Raw genomic sequence first — 14989 nt, forward strand, 5'->3', positions numbered from 1 at the left:
GGGAGATTGCCCATGGCTAGAAATAGATAATTGGGAAAATAATTTTGTAAGAACACTGAGCTGCAGCCAGATGGTGATCATTTACTGGAATGCACTTTGCAGTAGTTACCAGAGGAAAAGACACAAAACAACAAAATCAACAGGATTCATATGCAGCAGGAAAATTGATTGTCCTCCAAAATACGTATTGTCCTATAAAGACAACTGCATTCCCGACAAACCGTTTTTTCTCTTTGAATTGTAGCGTTTACTACTGTATCATAGTGCTAGACACAATTCAGGCTTGTTTCTGGATTCCATACCCTAAAAGCACACCCAAAGTGTGTTGTTAAGTCCTGTTCACTAATTACCTCAGTGGGATTTAGCACATGCTTAGGCACCCATCCTTTCAAAGTCATGAGGTTTCACTGAATAACACCAACTGGAGGCAGGCTAGCACAGTTCCTTAGATGTTATAACCTCCTTAATTTGACTCTACATTCATTATAATCAAGGAGGGTCAGTCAGCTGTTCTGGAAAGTCCTCGGTCTATTCAGCCTTGAGTGAAACTCCATGCTGCCAATGCTTACGTGTACGAGTAATCTTATTCAGGCAGTTAGTCTCATTTGGACAATTTATGGGTATTCATAATGGGTATTCATTATGGGTATTCATATGGTTGCCGGCTGTCAGTACGTTCTTGATCTATGGGTGATCACAGCTTTAACTGCAATTGATGTCTGGGGTAGCCACATTACATTCAATTTAAGTGAGAAAACAGTAAGATGGCCTTCATTTAGTAGACCAAGAAAGAATTGGAGAAAGCAGAGGTTACTAGACAAGGCATGAGACATCATAGTAATCCTGAGCAGAAGCTGAGCCTTGTGGCCCAAGAGGTTTTCTTGGACACTGATCACAAATGCAGAAGCTGAGGCACTGATTTATTTGCAGCTGTTTGAGTGTGTATCATATAGGAAGCAAGCAGAGGGAAGAGCAGCAGTGTGCATGTGGCTCTGAGCTGAAGCCAATAGAGAGAGAACATCTTTTTGGACAGTACCGACTGGAGATGCAGAACAAGGAAACAGCCTACTACCGGTGTAATGTGAATATGATGTGTGTAACAGCCGGAGGAAGTAGGGGGCAGTCTGCAGAGCTGTGCAGACTGTAATTTGGACTACAGCTCCTAGAAGCCCCCAAGAGCTGAGGGGCAGGGCAAGGTTAAGAGAGCAACATGCATGTGAAACCTGGTCAACCCTAAACGGAGGAGGAGTGTGCAGTGGAGCTGGAGATTTGACGGCTCAGTCAGCCAGGCCGGTAGACTGGAGCTGGACACGACTCAGAGGCAGCTGCAGGCTGCTGTTTGAGTGCTCTCGGGACTATAGGCTAGTTTGAGAACACTTCTGGAGGGGTGGAGGGAATTAAAGTGCTGAGTGTGTGTGTTACCGCAGTATTTATGTTTTACCTGTTCCACCCCTTTGGCCCATTGGCTTGTGACCCTAACCCCTCTGTTTCTCTATATAAAAGTGGGAACACCCCCTTTCTTCTTGTGCTAGTTTCTGAAGCTGCAGGGTTGGCACACTGGTTGCTCCTGCTGCGTTCATGGTAATAGAAAGTTGTGTTCATCTTCTGCAAACAAAAAAGACTGCACTAAAGAAATGCTGGGCGATCATCAGTTTCCCAAGAGAAACAATCTGGCAATGTCCCAAATATTGTTACCCAGGGGGAACACTAGATTAGTTTGGGCCTCCCAGAAACAAACGGTCCCTTCAAGAAAACTGGGACGATCAAATCTGCCCGTTGGTTTTAAAGGCAGTTTGTGCTGCTTAGTCTTTGGAAAAATAATTTAATAGAGAATGAGCTTATCTTCCAGTGCTTTAAAAATAGCAACCAGTCGACTCGAGTGAGATTAGGTAGTTAAAGTTCTACCACGAAAGATTTCATAATTTCTGTAAGCAGTTGGAAGGTTAATGTTTCCTAGGGAAGCATGGGGCAAGCGTCACATTGCCTGCTAGTCTGTTGTTCTCACGTAAACACAAAAGAGTTAAAAGGGGAAAGGCAAGCTCACCAGGAACATACTTTCCTGATTAAAAATATTGTCCATGAGGATATTACATTTTGCCGGGCATAACAAAATGTGGGAAACAGGGAACAAGCGAGTGCACTGCTTGTGTGCACTGGAGCGGTCTTGCCAACCCTGCTACCGCAGCACTCCTTGCCATTGGATCCCAATATCAAGGTAAAGAGCTAGATTTGGCAGGCATAATGGGTCTTGGAGTTGACGGGCATAATCTGAAACATAGTGCAGTGTGGTTATGTGCAGCAGTTCTTGAAGGATTCAGAAGAGAAGGAGGTCACAGCAAGCAGTTTAATCCCCAAGTGATACCTCTTAATTTCAGAGCTAAAAGCCTGCAGTGCCTTGAACTCCTGCATTTTACATGGAGAAGCTGCTGTAGATTTAGCTAAGGGGCTGGGTCTTCTGGTTGAAATGGTGTTGAACGGCACTAGGGATGGACCTAGGGCAAACTTGCAACTTGCTTTTTATGCTGGGCAAGAGAGATTATTGACAGCTCAACTATTGCTAATGACAAATTCAAAATTGAAAGTACAGCTGGAACAAATAGAAGTTTCCTGAGCTTCCCAAATTAAGCTGGCAAGCTGGATCAGGAAAAGGAGCACAGGAAAAAAATTGGAAGCCTAAGTTATTGCTACCGCAGTGGGACCAAATTAATTCATGCATGCTTTACCTATGATGTTTAGGGTAGGCCTATGTTGCTGAGTTCATCTGAGCTCTTACATGGGTTTTGGCCTTTAATCCCTCACACAGAAAAGCCTCTGCTATAGGTCTGGATGAGCTTGACATTTAGGCTAATTAGGAGCAGGGGAACCTCATCAATGCAGGCAAGAACGAACGCACACAACACAGGCTATATCACAGAATCACCAAGCATCCTCTTGCAGAAGACTTCACGACTTCACATGAAAACCAAACACGTTTTTCTGCAATTAGCACAAGGGCTTCAGAAAATTTCTCAGCATAGTGACCAGGGGGTGTGCACACCCTCTTAACACACACTGTGGAGAGTGAGTACAGGGACATGGGGATATGAATAGGGCTTTGCTCACACTCATACTAACTACCATTCAGGTACTAATCTCCTAAACCTTCTCAGAAGCTTAAAATGTCTATTGTCTACATTACCATCACAAACGGCTCCATGGTATTTGATGAGTTTCCTGTCTTCTTCGGAAGACAGGTGGAGGAAACAAGGCACTTCTATTCATTTTTCCCTGCACCATCAGCTGCTCATCATTAGGAAAGCAGGAAATACAGGGCTACATGCACTCCTATTTCAAGTGGATTTAACTTTATTGACTTCAATGGAGCAAAACCTGCTAATAACATTCATGAATTCAGCCAATGATCTCCCTAAGCCACTCTGCGGAAACATCGTTACGGTTGCAAAACAGTGCAAGGAACACCTTTCCTTGAGATAAAATACCTGCGTTTCTTTTGCAAAACACAGCCAGCTGCCAGCAACTCTAGCAACAAATAATGGAGGTCCTTCTGGACATGAGCTTTCCGACAAGCGATTCCAATTACCTCACATTAAGAGTTATAGATGCATCTACTGAGGGAAGGCCAGTGGTTTTGTTCTTTAATTCCTATGCCGCTTGTAGTTGCACAGTTTACACTATTTAGAATGAAAGATTACGGAACTACTAAAAGGGACTGAAAAGCACAAAATCAGGGTGGGTTTTTCTGTGGATGATTAAATCCATATGGAGTCAATTTTTTTCTCAGTTACGTCACAGTAAAATCAGATTAGCTGGAAGTAGAATTTGGCCCCTGGTTTGGAAAGAACTAGCTCACTTCGCTGTACAAAGGGGAGGCGAGTGCAGGCAGCCCATATCCTCTAGATGTCACTGCTGCAACAGACTTGCAAATCTGTGCTCCCCTTTGCAACAATCCCTATGCCCTATGGAGAACAAAGTACGCGTTAAAGGGACAAACCCCTATTTTCTTTCATATATTGCCAGTGACACCATATCACCTCAGCAGTGGAAGTAACTGAAAAAAACCCCTAATTTATTTCTTATCATTTCTGCCATTTCTTTCCTATTTGTATTTCTCCCTGCTCTCTCACAGCCAGCTGAAAATCAATTCAGATACTTGCAAGTCCACATGCATTAGTGAATGCTGCAATGCTCAGGTTGCAAATGTTGCAGGGGGATGCCAATTACATTACTGTATAGCTGCTTTTGCACGGATATTAAAAAAAAGTTGACGGAAAAAATGTCCTGTAATTTTTCATCCTCCCAGCAAGGCTGCATGCAGCTGATTCACAATGTTCTCTGTGAAGGCAGGGTAGATTTGTACCTTAGAGCATTGGCGATGCATAGGGGGTGCACATGGGTACACATGCGCTCCCTGAGATTGACTGTGCACCCCCTGAAAGCACCAGCTGTGAAACTTCTAGTTTTGCCATTGGTGGTTCCAGGCTTGGCGACTGACCACTGAGGGGACCCCCGCCCCACCATTGGCGATCTGGTGTCTCCCCAGACTCGGGAGGCACCAGTCATCCATGCCTTATAGACCAAAGTAGATCTCTATATATAGTATAAGCTTCCTTGAGCTGAAGCTCACTTCAGATATTCTTGTATCATGTCCATCTTCCTAATATTTTCTGCCAAGGAAGAATTTGGGAACTCCTGGCCAGGAACACCTTCTCTCTGATCAGCACAGATTAGGTGCAATTGGCTGACTCAAGCTACCAAAGTACTTCTTTTGTCCAGGTGTATCTCCCTGTCTAGGGACAGAAGTTACACATACACCAGTTTTCAGTGATCAGAAACTGGTTTAAACCTGTAACAGAACAAAAGTTCAGTGCACATAAACCAGTTTCACAATGGCTGAAACTGGTTTAAGATAAACTTGGTTGAATGTACTATCAGACTTAACGGATTTGGGTCTAACCAGTTTATGGAACTTCTATCCCAGATCCCTTCCTGGTTTAAGTTAAATCAGAGTCCTCCAGCATCCCAGGATGCTCTGCAGCCTTGGGCTGTGCTGTGCTGTCTGCTCCAGAGAGCAGGGCTGGTTCTGTCCCTTTGCTCTGTAGCCCAAGCAGAGGCAGGGGCATGACCAGACACCAGCTCAGCATGGTCCCCTGAGGTGAAGGGGGCAGGGAGGCAGTTTATTACCCCCTCTCTTCCCTATTCCCCCCAGGGGATCCTAGCTGGGGTCTGCCTGGCCAGGGTGTAGCAGCCCCTGCCAGGCTTTCCCCCCACCTTACTGCTCCAGCAGTGGTGGGGGGACACAGCCAGCCCCATCTGCAGCCTCAAGGAAATGGGAATGGAGTGGGGTTTAATTCCCTGCCCCTCCGCTGTCTCATCAGCATGGAGCTAGCCAGGGCAAAGCCAGCTGAGCATGCACTGCTGCTGGGCAGTGAGCAGGGCATACCCGTCTTGGCAGCCCAGGGGACACAGGTTATAGTACTGGGGCTGAGGGGGTGAGCCCACACCACTGAGGGGGCCAGGGCTGTCCTGGGTACTCTGGAGCATGGCTCTGGCTGGCCAGGCTCCCGTTTTGGGTGGTGCACGCTGCTGCCACATGTGCCACCCCACTTTTTTTAATGTGGGGCTTTTTTTACCCCAGGATCTCCTGGACTCAATCCCCCCGCAGGTGCTGCAAGACAGCACTGTGGGGAATGCCAGCATGTGCAGTGTGTGGCACCACAGACAGATTGGACAGACTGCACATTCGCACTTGTCTGGACACAGCCAGAGATTTCATACTGTTTAAAACGTTTTGACTTGTTGTGGGCTTTCTGAGTTGTTTGCAACAGAATTTCTATGTTATTTTTCTGGTTTCACTTATTTAGTGACTACAAGAGATAGCATTTTCAAAGGGGTGCCTTGTGTCTAAAAAGGTTACAGAACCCCTGGTTTAAGGAGCAGTGCTGTCAAGGTTTTGCTGTGTTAGTAATGAATGGGAAGCCTAAGACTGGAGTGAGATAGACCATCTGGATCAGAAATGAGAGTGCTGCCAACAAAGTCATACAGAGAATTTTTCTTCCACTTTGTGCTACAAGTCAGAATCTTTATCCAATATCAAAGGGGTATTTTTTGCCATGTCCATAATGGAACCATCTTTTCTAGAACTGGATGGACTTTTTAAGAAGAAAATTGCCCCTCTACAACATTATACCTTGGTGAAAAGGAGGAAAGAAACCTAATTTTTTCAGAACAATACATTGGAATTTTCATTTGACGTTTTACTAGTTTTGTTCCAAACATTATCTAATTTTCTTAATAATGCTGAGAAGCCAGTAGATCATACTGAGAGGAAGCAGATGCTGAGAAGTTATGAGACTTGCAAATTCACAGAGGAAGGCAGGACTAGGATAGAACTGGAGAGTGTGGCTAGGAACAGAAATTACACATAAACCAGTATAAGTGATTGGAAACCAGTTCAAATCTGTAACACAATAGAAGTTCGGTCTACGTAAACCACTTTCAAAATGGTCAAAACTGGTTTAAGATGAACCTGGATAGATGTAGGATCAGACTTAAATGATTTACGTTAAATCAGTTTATTAAACTTCTGTCCTAGATCCCCTCCAGGTTCAAGTTAACTCACAGTCCCCCAGCATCCCAGGATGCTTTGCACCTCCCCCGCAAACTCCCCCTTGCAGGGTGGGCAAGCTATCCTTGGCCCAAGCAGTCTGCTCCAGCTGAGCAGGGAGGTGTGCTTTTAGTGCCCCCCTGGTTTCTGGCCTGTACCACTGCAGGCATGTGGGTGCATTTCTGGAATCAAAAGTGAATGTCTGTTCACTTGCTTATTGGTTCAATCTGTGAAGATTGAATCACTTTAGCCTTGGGCTTTTTGACTATCTCTGTTTAGCTTGTGTGACTCTCTGGCTCATATTCATATCAAACTTTGCTTATAGTATATAATTGACTTCAGTTTGCAGTATTTTCTGCCTCTAGTTACCCATGGATTAAAAAAAAAGAAAGGAACCATCTCTTCTTCTTTTAAACCACACGAGAATTTCAGGATTCATATTACTGTGAAAAAAGCATGTGTTATTTTTTTAACATCAAGATAGAAAATTTGCTGCCAAGTCTTATGGAACACCAAGCATAGGCAATTTTACCCCACCTAGACATAAGGGGACATTCACAGAGCCATGCCTGCACTAGTACTTCATTGTTGAAAGTCTGTTTGGTGGTGCAAGCTGGATGTGCCATTTTTATTGTACAGCTACGGGGATGAGATCTAGCAAATGTTTCCCATGCCTAACTTCGGCAGTCCTTGGATTCTTTTAAAATAAGGAAAAGAATGGGGGGGGGGGGGGGATTTACAGGATCCACCAAAGCACCTTCTACCTATGAGTCTTCAGGTTTCCATTCACAGACAATATAAAAGAGACAAATCAATTACAGTACTGTAGTGTGTGTCTCCATCTGAGATTGTCTTATATTTGGGCATCAAAAACCTACTGCTATCCAGTTTCTAGCACTGAGCATATTTATTTAGGGATTTGCTACAAACATTTACAAATTAAGGATCTGTAAATGATATGAACATAATCTGGAAATATGAGCCTTTAGGTTTTGCATTTTTCTCTAGAAGGCCACTTTCCCATAGATATAAAGGTCCAAATTCTGCTCCCTGGTACAAACATTAACCGCATCAGCCAAGATGGGGTTACGGTAACATTTGTGGGGTTGGTCAGGTAAAATAAAGGAAAAACAGGTCACTAGTTTTTGGAAACTGCTGTGCCTGTAAGGGCACACATCTATATTTTAGATTACATTATCCTCTCACTGGGTTAACAGTCTATTTACTTCTACATAATACAAAAGGCCTCATTTTCCATTCCATTTTAAAATGTGCTGTACTTTCTATGATGCCAATTGCATCTTAAGTGCTTGCTCCCTAGCCTGGAGAAGCAGGATTTGATGAGCTTTGGTATTTTGCTGATGGACATTTATCTGCACACCCATTATCAAAATGATTCTTGAGACAGCTGGTGCCAGAGTAGCTATTCACAGATAATGATCTTTCCAGTAGGATTTTAAATGCACAACAGTGGTAACTCCCAAGCAGCCTTCATGTAATATGGATTTATTAAACATAATACTTAAAGTACAGCAAACTTGGGGTTAAAGTGTATAAACTGACACATGGGGTCAGTTTGGGAATATCAGACTCCCAATTAACACATTCATGCTAACAGCACTTCAGAACTACTTGTTCCTCCTGTTGGTATTCTTGAAAGGGACTGATGCTCTAGAGAGACAATGACAAAACACCCTTGGCCAGACTGAGCAATTAAGTCACCAGTCCCTGAATGCCTATTAGTGCAGGGTTAGGGGATAGCATGCAGCTGTACCGCACCAGAAGCAGCTCAGGGAATCACTGTAACTCTGGGGTCAATTCAGGTACCTGTATTATTTCAACTGAGCCATTTACTGGCTAGTACAAACATGTCACAGCCTTCTGGATAGTCTCTGCGGATGGAGCTCTGGTTTAATTTTCTTTTCACCTACAAATAATATCCCATAAATAGACCCTGCACACCCGGTGCCAACCTCAAACTGGATCATAATTGGGTTTTTTTAGGTTGAAGCATTAATTATTTTGAATGGCTTTGAGTCCACAAAGCTACAACGTTCAGTTATGTTTACAGCACAACTCTACCAAACACGTGGTCCTGTACTATCCACTAGAAAAAAATCAGCAAGACAAAGCTGTAAAGAAAATCAAACTAGTATAACCAGGTTGGCAAATTTCCTCACGTAGACGTGAGGAATCTCATGTAGGTGCTCAAAATTGAAGCTAATGTAAATTACTATTGCTCTACAGAATTCAGTGTAGCAAAGAAATGACAGCACGTGAGAATCTGAATAATTTAATTTGCACCTATTTATGCTACTGTTAAAATCACTCTACAGCACAGGTAGCAAAATATAAGATTTAGAGAATAATCCACTGGTAAACTGATTATATGACAACCCGGGAAAAGGAGGGAAAATACTTACTGACATTTCCTACCATATAAAACCAGTGTCATGGCATTTTACTTATGTACTGCTATTTTCAATGCACTCATAGAAAATAAAAAGGAGGCCAAAAATTGCCCATACACAATGTATGGGCAAAATGTATGGGCACAATTGCCCATACACAGGGACAGCTGTGTCCAATCTGCAGTGCGGCAGGTGTTTTTTTTACACCAGGAAATTCCGGTGTCAAAAAAAAACTGTGCCAGTATAAAGTGGTGCAGCGCATTTGAAGCTCAAAATTGGAGCTTGGCCAGCCAGAGCCATGCTCTGGCTGTTAGCCAGGCCCTGCACACCCACATCATCACCTTGCCAGCCTCAGGAAGCCTCCAGGACCCCAGGTCAAACTGATGGGGCCAGCTCAGGTGCTGGTCCCAGCCTCCCCTACCCCACCTGGAGCACCTTGCTGCACACCAGAGTGTGCATGCAGGGACATTCTCTGGGGACAACTAGCAGCAGCACAGATATGTGCCGCTGCTAGTTATCCCCGGGGACATGCACATTCCTGCTAGTGGAGACATGCCTTATAAGTTCTGTAGATATCTAGGAGATGCACATTAGCTTAGCTACAATTACTTTTTTATATAAATATTACTAATGATTCACTATAGTGTTCTCTTTCTAGGATATTTTTAATGCTAAAAAAAGAGTGCAGGATTGTAATCATGATAAAGATAAAGCCACATCGTAGCCAGACAGAGTTTTAGGGGTTGCCTACATAATCAATTAATTTTGCACTGAACTGGTGCACATTAACTGTTGTGGAAAACATATTCCATAGCAATTGTATCCACAGAGATTTCCTGCTTCAGTCCACACCTTTGTGCCCATACAGTTTTGCCTTTTGTGTGCACACACCACTCTGGCATATACCCCCGGTTGGTTTTTTCTGATACGTGGCTTTCTGAGGTGTGGGGCATTTTTCAGATCTTCACTCAGTGCAATGCCATTCCTGAGTACAGGAAACAACATTGGATGTCAGAGAAAGGTTGTAGTGTGAGTGTGGGGTGAAGAGCGGTGGCAGCAAGGGCCTTCTAGAGCTCAGAATAGCATATGGATATGACAACAGCCCAAAAGATTCAGAAGTTTCTGGTCAATCAGGTGCCTGTACACAAATACTCAGAGCGTGGGAAACAGGCAGGAAGAATGGGAAGTCCTTGCACAGTCATGGCACTCTGACCCGATTGGAATAACAGAGACTTGGTGGGAGCTCGCATGACCGGAGCAGTCATGGATGGGTATAAACTGTCCAGGAAGGACAGGCAGGGGAGAAGAGGAGGAGTTGCACAGTATGTAGAAGAGTCATACGATTTCTCAGAGCTCCAGTATGAAGCTGGAGATAGGCCTGTTGAGGGTCTCTGGGTTAGGGTCAGAGAGAAGGGGAACAAGGGTGATGTTGTGGTGGGGTCTACTACAAACCACCAGACCAGGAGGAAGTGGTGGATGAGACTTTCTTCAAACAGGTAGGAAAAGTTTCCTGATCACAGGCCCTGGTTCTCATGGGGGACTTCAATCACCCCAACGTCTGCTGGGAGGGCAATACAGCAGGGTGCAGTCGATCTAGGAAGTTTTTGGAGAGTGCTAGGGACACTTCTTGGTGCGAGTGGCCAAGCAGCCAACTAGGAGCCATGCTCTTCTAGACCTGCTGCTCACAAACAGGGAAGAATTGGTGGGGAATGTAGTAGTGGATGGCAACATGGGCAGCAGTGACCATGAGATGACTGAGTTCAGGATCTCGAAAAAAGGAAGGAAGGAGAACAGCAGAGTAAGGACCCTGGATTTCAGAGAAGTAGACTTCGACTCACTCAGGGAACTCATGGGCAGGATCCCCTGGGAGGCCAGTCTGCAGGGGAGAGTTCAGGAGAACTAGCAATATTTTAAAGAAGCCTTACTGAGAGTGCAGGAACAAACCATCCTGATGTGCAGGAAGATGAGCAAGTATGGCAGAAGACCAGCTTGGCTTAGCAGGGAACTCAAAACACAGAAAGGAAGCTTATAAGAAGTGGAAACTTGGACAAACAACTAGGGAGGAGTATAAGGGCATTGCTTGGGCGTGCAGGGATGAAATCAGGAAAGCCAAAACACAGTTAGAGTTGCAGCAAGCAAGGGATGTGAACAGTGACTAGAAGGGCTTCTACAAGTATGTTGAAAGCAAGAAGAGGATCAGGGAAAGTGTGTAGATCACCCGCTGGGTGTAAGTAAATAACTTGTTGGGACTGTGTCACAGAGGGATGTGCTGCTTTGTGTAAGTATGAGCTTTCTGCACGGACATCCTTCTGTGTGACATCCAAACCACTGAGGTTCCTGTGGGTTCAGGAATAATGAAATATTAGGGATTCATGATCATGGCATCTTATGAAATATTCTTTGTAATGTGTTATGATAGAATAATAGAAACTGTATTTTGTATAATGCATTGATAGCAGCATGAGGGGAATCGTACCTCATTAAATGCTCATTAAGAACAGCAAACAAGGACAGACGTTGATAGACTCGAGAGGGTCCAGAGGAGGCCACTTGTATGGTTAGGGGCTTACAGGACAAGCCCTATGAGGAGAGACGGAGGGACCTGGACCTCTTCAGCCTCCACAAGAGAAGGCTGAGAGGTGATCTTGTGACTGCCTACAAATTCATTAGGGGGATGCAGCAAGGGATTGGAGATGCTCTGTTCACGAGGGCGCCTCTTGGGGTAACAAGGAACAATGGTCACAAGCTGACAGAGAGCAGATTTAGGCTAGATATCAGGAAAAATTTCTTCACAGTGAGGGTGGCCAAAATTTGGAATAGGCTTCCAAGGGAGGTGGTGCTCTCCCCTACCTTGGGGGTCTTTAAGAGACGGCTGGATAGGCATCTGGCTGGGGTCATCTGGTCCCAGCACTCTTTCCTGCCTAGGCAAGGGGTCGGACTCGATGATCTGTTGAGGTCTCTTCTGACCCTAGCATCTATGAATCTATGAACTTAACTTCAGTAGTGCTTTTTTCTGTATTAAAAAAAGGACAAAGCATATTCAATTTACCAGGCCTTGTTTGAATTCAAGATGAGACAGGCAGCTTTGAGAGTGGGTGCAGCTTCTGCTGGGGCTAGTGACAATGGGCTCTGACTATTTTTCATTTGCTTGGCAGTGAAGTGCATCACGCAGCTGCCATGTTGAGTTTGGTTTGTGTGGCTGCCAGAAAGACAGTCCTCATGTCTTGCCAAAATGGTTGCGTGCATAGGGTGCCCAGAACAAAATAAATCCCAGCTGTATTTACAGCATCTCCCGGTGTTTATTCACCACAAAGTTAAATTTACCATTGAGGTTTTCTCCAAATGACTGGCAGCTGGATGTCCATGTGGGTGACCTCAGGGTCTGGGTCAGATTATTGTATAGGGAAGAGATCCTGGCTTTCAAGGAAGGTCTTCTCTGCATCCTCAGACTCTGGGTTGATCTCAGTTTCATTTGTCTTCCACAAACCTGGGCTCTGTTGAGGCATCCTTGGGAAAAATCCTTCCAGGTCCTTATGTACATGAGAAGTGGCAGAAACACACATTCTGGTCCACGACTTTCTGACAAGCTTTGTAGTTCTTTCCTTTGTTTCTCCCCTGTATAGCATTCCTGAAATGACTCTTGGTCATCTGCTTTGTGGTGACTTTTGTTGACCTATTTCAGTGGTTCTTTGAAATCACAGTTCAACACCTTTGTCTCTCCCCAGAGGACAAGAGAGTCCAGCATATCTGCACAGCTCCAGGTGGAGAATCATATAGTGCTGTTAGAGCAGAAGTGCGATAGTGCTGGTATTTTAATGGGCACTGGACCAGGCATCCATGAACTGCTGTGTTCTGATTAGCTACAAATGTATAGGCCTAAAGGAAAAACAGTATCATATTGCAACTAATTTTGTAGTTGATGCCCGTTTGAAACAAACCGTAGATGGAGATGTGAAAAGACACATGCTCGTTTCTAAGATGCTTGGATTTGAGCTTAGATTGCCTTCTTTGAACTCTCTCTCCCCTTGATTTATTATGTATTCTGTAAAAGATGTAAAAGTGCCATATGCAACTGCTTGTATTTAGGCTGAACTCCAGGGTTAAACTTTGGCTAGTAGGAATTCACTGGGAAAGACAAAAAAAAGACAATCAACTTTGGGGTCTATGGAAAAAATCCCAACCACAATTTGGAGGGGAAGAAAGGTTCTGTTCTGACAACTTATTTGAACCTGGAAAACAACCAAGCAAGGGGGCTTTGGAAAGAAAACTCAGTGCCGATCTGACAGCCAAGTTTAAGAATCCTTGCTCAGCAATAAAGAGAAAAAATCCGGATTAAAGTGGGAAAGATTAAGAGATCAATAGTTCCCGTCTCAGAGAAAATGGGGATTACTGGACAAGTATCAAATCTTGGCCTTTGGGTTGCTGTAACCACTTCTTACTCAGCGATCGATTGCCTTACTGATTGTATTTTTAATCCAGTTTGCTGTTCACATTTAAGAGGAAGAACAAAGAGGGACCAAAGTTAGAAAAGGCTCAGTATAACATCACTCACTTCTTCAAGCAGTGTAGGCCACTGGTGCCACAGGGTTTGTGGATGCCTCACTCAGATCTTTATAATACCCCGAGAAGAAAAGACCTTGGTGAAAAAATTTAGCTTCTGGGATGATTTTCAGATTTGTTTTACCAATTCCCTTAACAGCAGGTAAGAAATTTTCTTTTTTGCTTCAAGGATAATTTATTAAGATGATATGAGGGAGGTATGGAGAATGGGCAAAACCTATTTCTGGTGTAATCCCACAGAGCTCAATGATGTTAGACTAGGGATGAAGTGGAGCAAATATCTTCAGTCAGAGATCAAGATAAAACAAGATTATAAAAGGTTTATTTTAGGGAGCACTATTTGGTTATAGTTTGTCTGAAAGACAGTAGAGAGAAACACGGTTGTGGTGCATTGGAGGAACATAGCATTTCAGACAGCAAATAGGTGAGGAAGACCAGTTTACAAATCACAATTAGATGGTGGCAAGATTAGACGGGAGATGCATTACTTTTGCCTTAACCTGGTATTCAGTGTATATAGTGCCAAGTATATCTTTTTCCAGAAACCTTGGAAGATGCTCTTTGCATTCCCAAATATCTTTCCTAGGGTGAGTACTTTTAGAGAAAACTAATGTGAACTGCTGTGTAAAGAAGAGCCTTCCAATATATCACAGTCTCTGTTTGAGGGGCGTTTATTAAAATTCAAGCTTGCTCAGTTAATAGGTTTGCTTAGCAGGTTTTTTCGGTGTGTCCTCCTAAAGAGAGTCCTACTTATAAAATACATGTTGTTAAAACTGCAGTACACTATTTATAACCTAATGTATTCAGCTGAGACCTTGCTGCTTTCATACAGCTACTCTTTGATAGGTATTAACCATGTAAAACTATCCTGACAAAACAGGACCAAAGTATTTTAGTTCCTTGTTCTATTATCCTAGCCATTTTCACAAGCGTGATACGAACCTGATGTCCTGAACTCATATTTTCTTGTTATGGTAGATTGATTTTTTACTATTACAACAAAAAACCCCAAATGTTTTACTTAAGATACTCTTAGTAATACTCTCTGCTCTCCAATGCTGGTTTTAGGAAACAAAAGACAAATTTCTATAGTAAATTTGCAAAGAAGGTCAGGTTTTTATTGCTTTATTGTAAATTTAAAGTATTCATCTGGTGAAATGAACCCACAATGAATACTTTCAGTGGTTTTCCATTATTTTTTGAACATTTACTTGAAGGAGAGATTTTGGTCAGCAGCAATATGAAATATAATTGGCCCAGTTCTGCATTGGCTTGCAAGTGTCCTACTGAGTTCAAGTGCAAATATTTTTAACTAATATTACACCCTACATTACTCAATAGAATTATTCCCAAATGACCCTTTATCTCTTCTCCACAAAACTTCCTTTGTTAACTTATGGTTGAATTTATTTCA

At 43.5% G+C, this 14989-nt stretch overlaps 1 protein-coding gene across 3 annotated transcripts in view; it reads left to right on the forward strand.

Annotated features, from left to right (window-relative positions):
• The first annotated feature begins 1928 nt into the window (after positions 1–1928).
• The window catches only part of LOC102562110 (piezo-type mechanosensitive ion channel component 2), a 67191-nt gene continuing 54130 nt past the window's right edge, over positions 1929–14989 (forward strand). For 2 of the 3 annotated variants that reach the window (XM_019484485.2, XM_019484487.2), the window contains exon 1: positions 1930–2215. The gene's annotated coding sequence lies outside the window, so the exon portion shown is untranslated. Of the gene's footprint in view, positions 2216–14989 lie in introns of all 3 variants that reach the window. The other variant, XM_019484486.2, reaches the window with a different exon arrangement.

This window comes from Alligator mississippiensis, chromosome 9 (genome assembly GCF_030867095.1).
Source record: "Alligator mississippiensis isolate rAllMis1 chromosome 9, rAllMis1, whole genome shotgun sequence".
Taxonomy (NCBI): domain Eukaryota; kingdom Metazoa; phylum Chordata; order Crocodylia; family Alligatoridae; genus Alligator; species Alligator mississippiensis.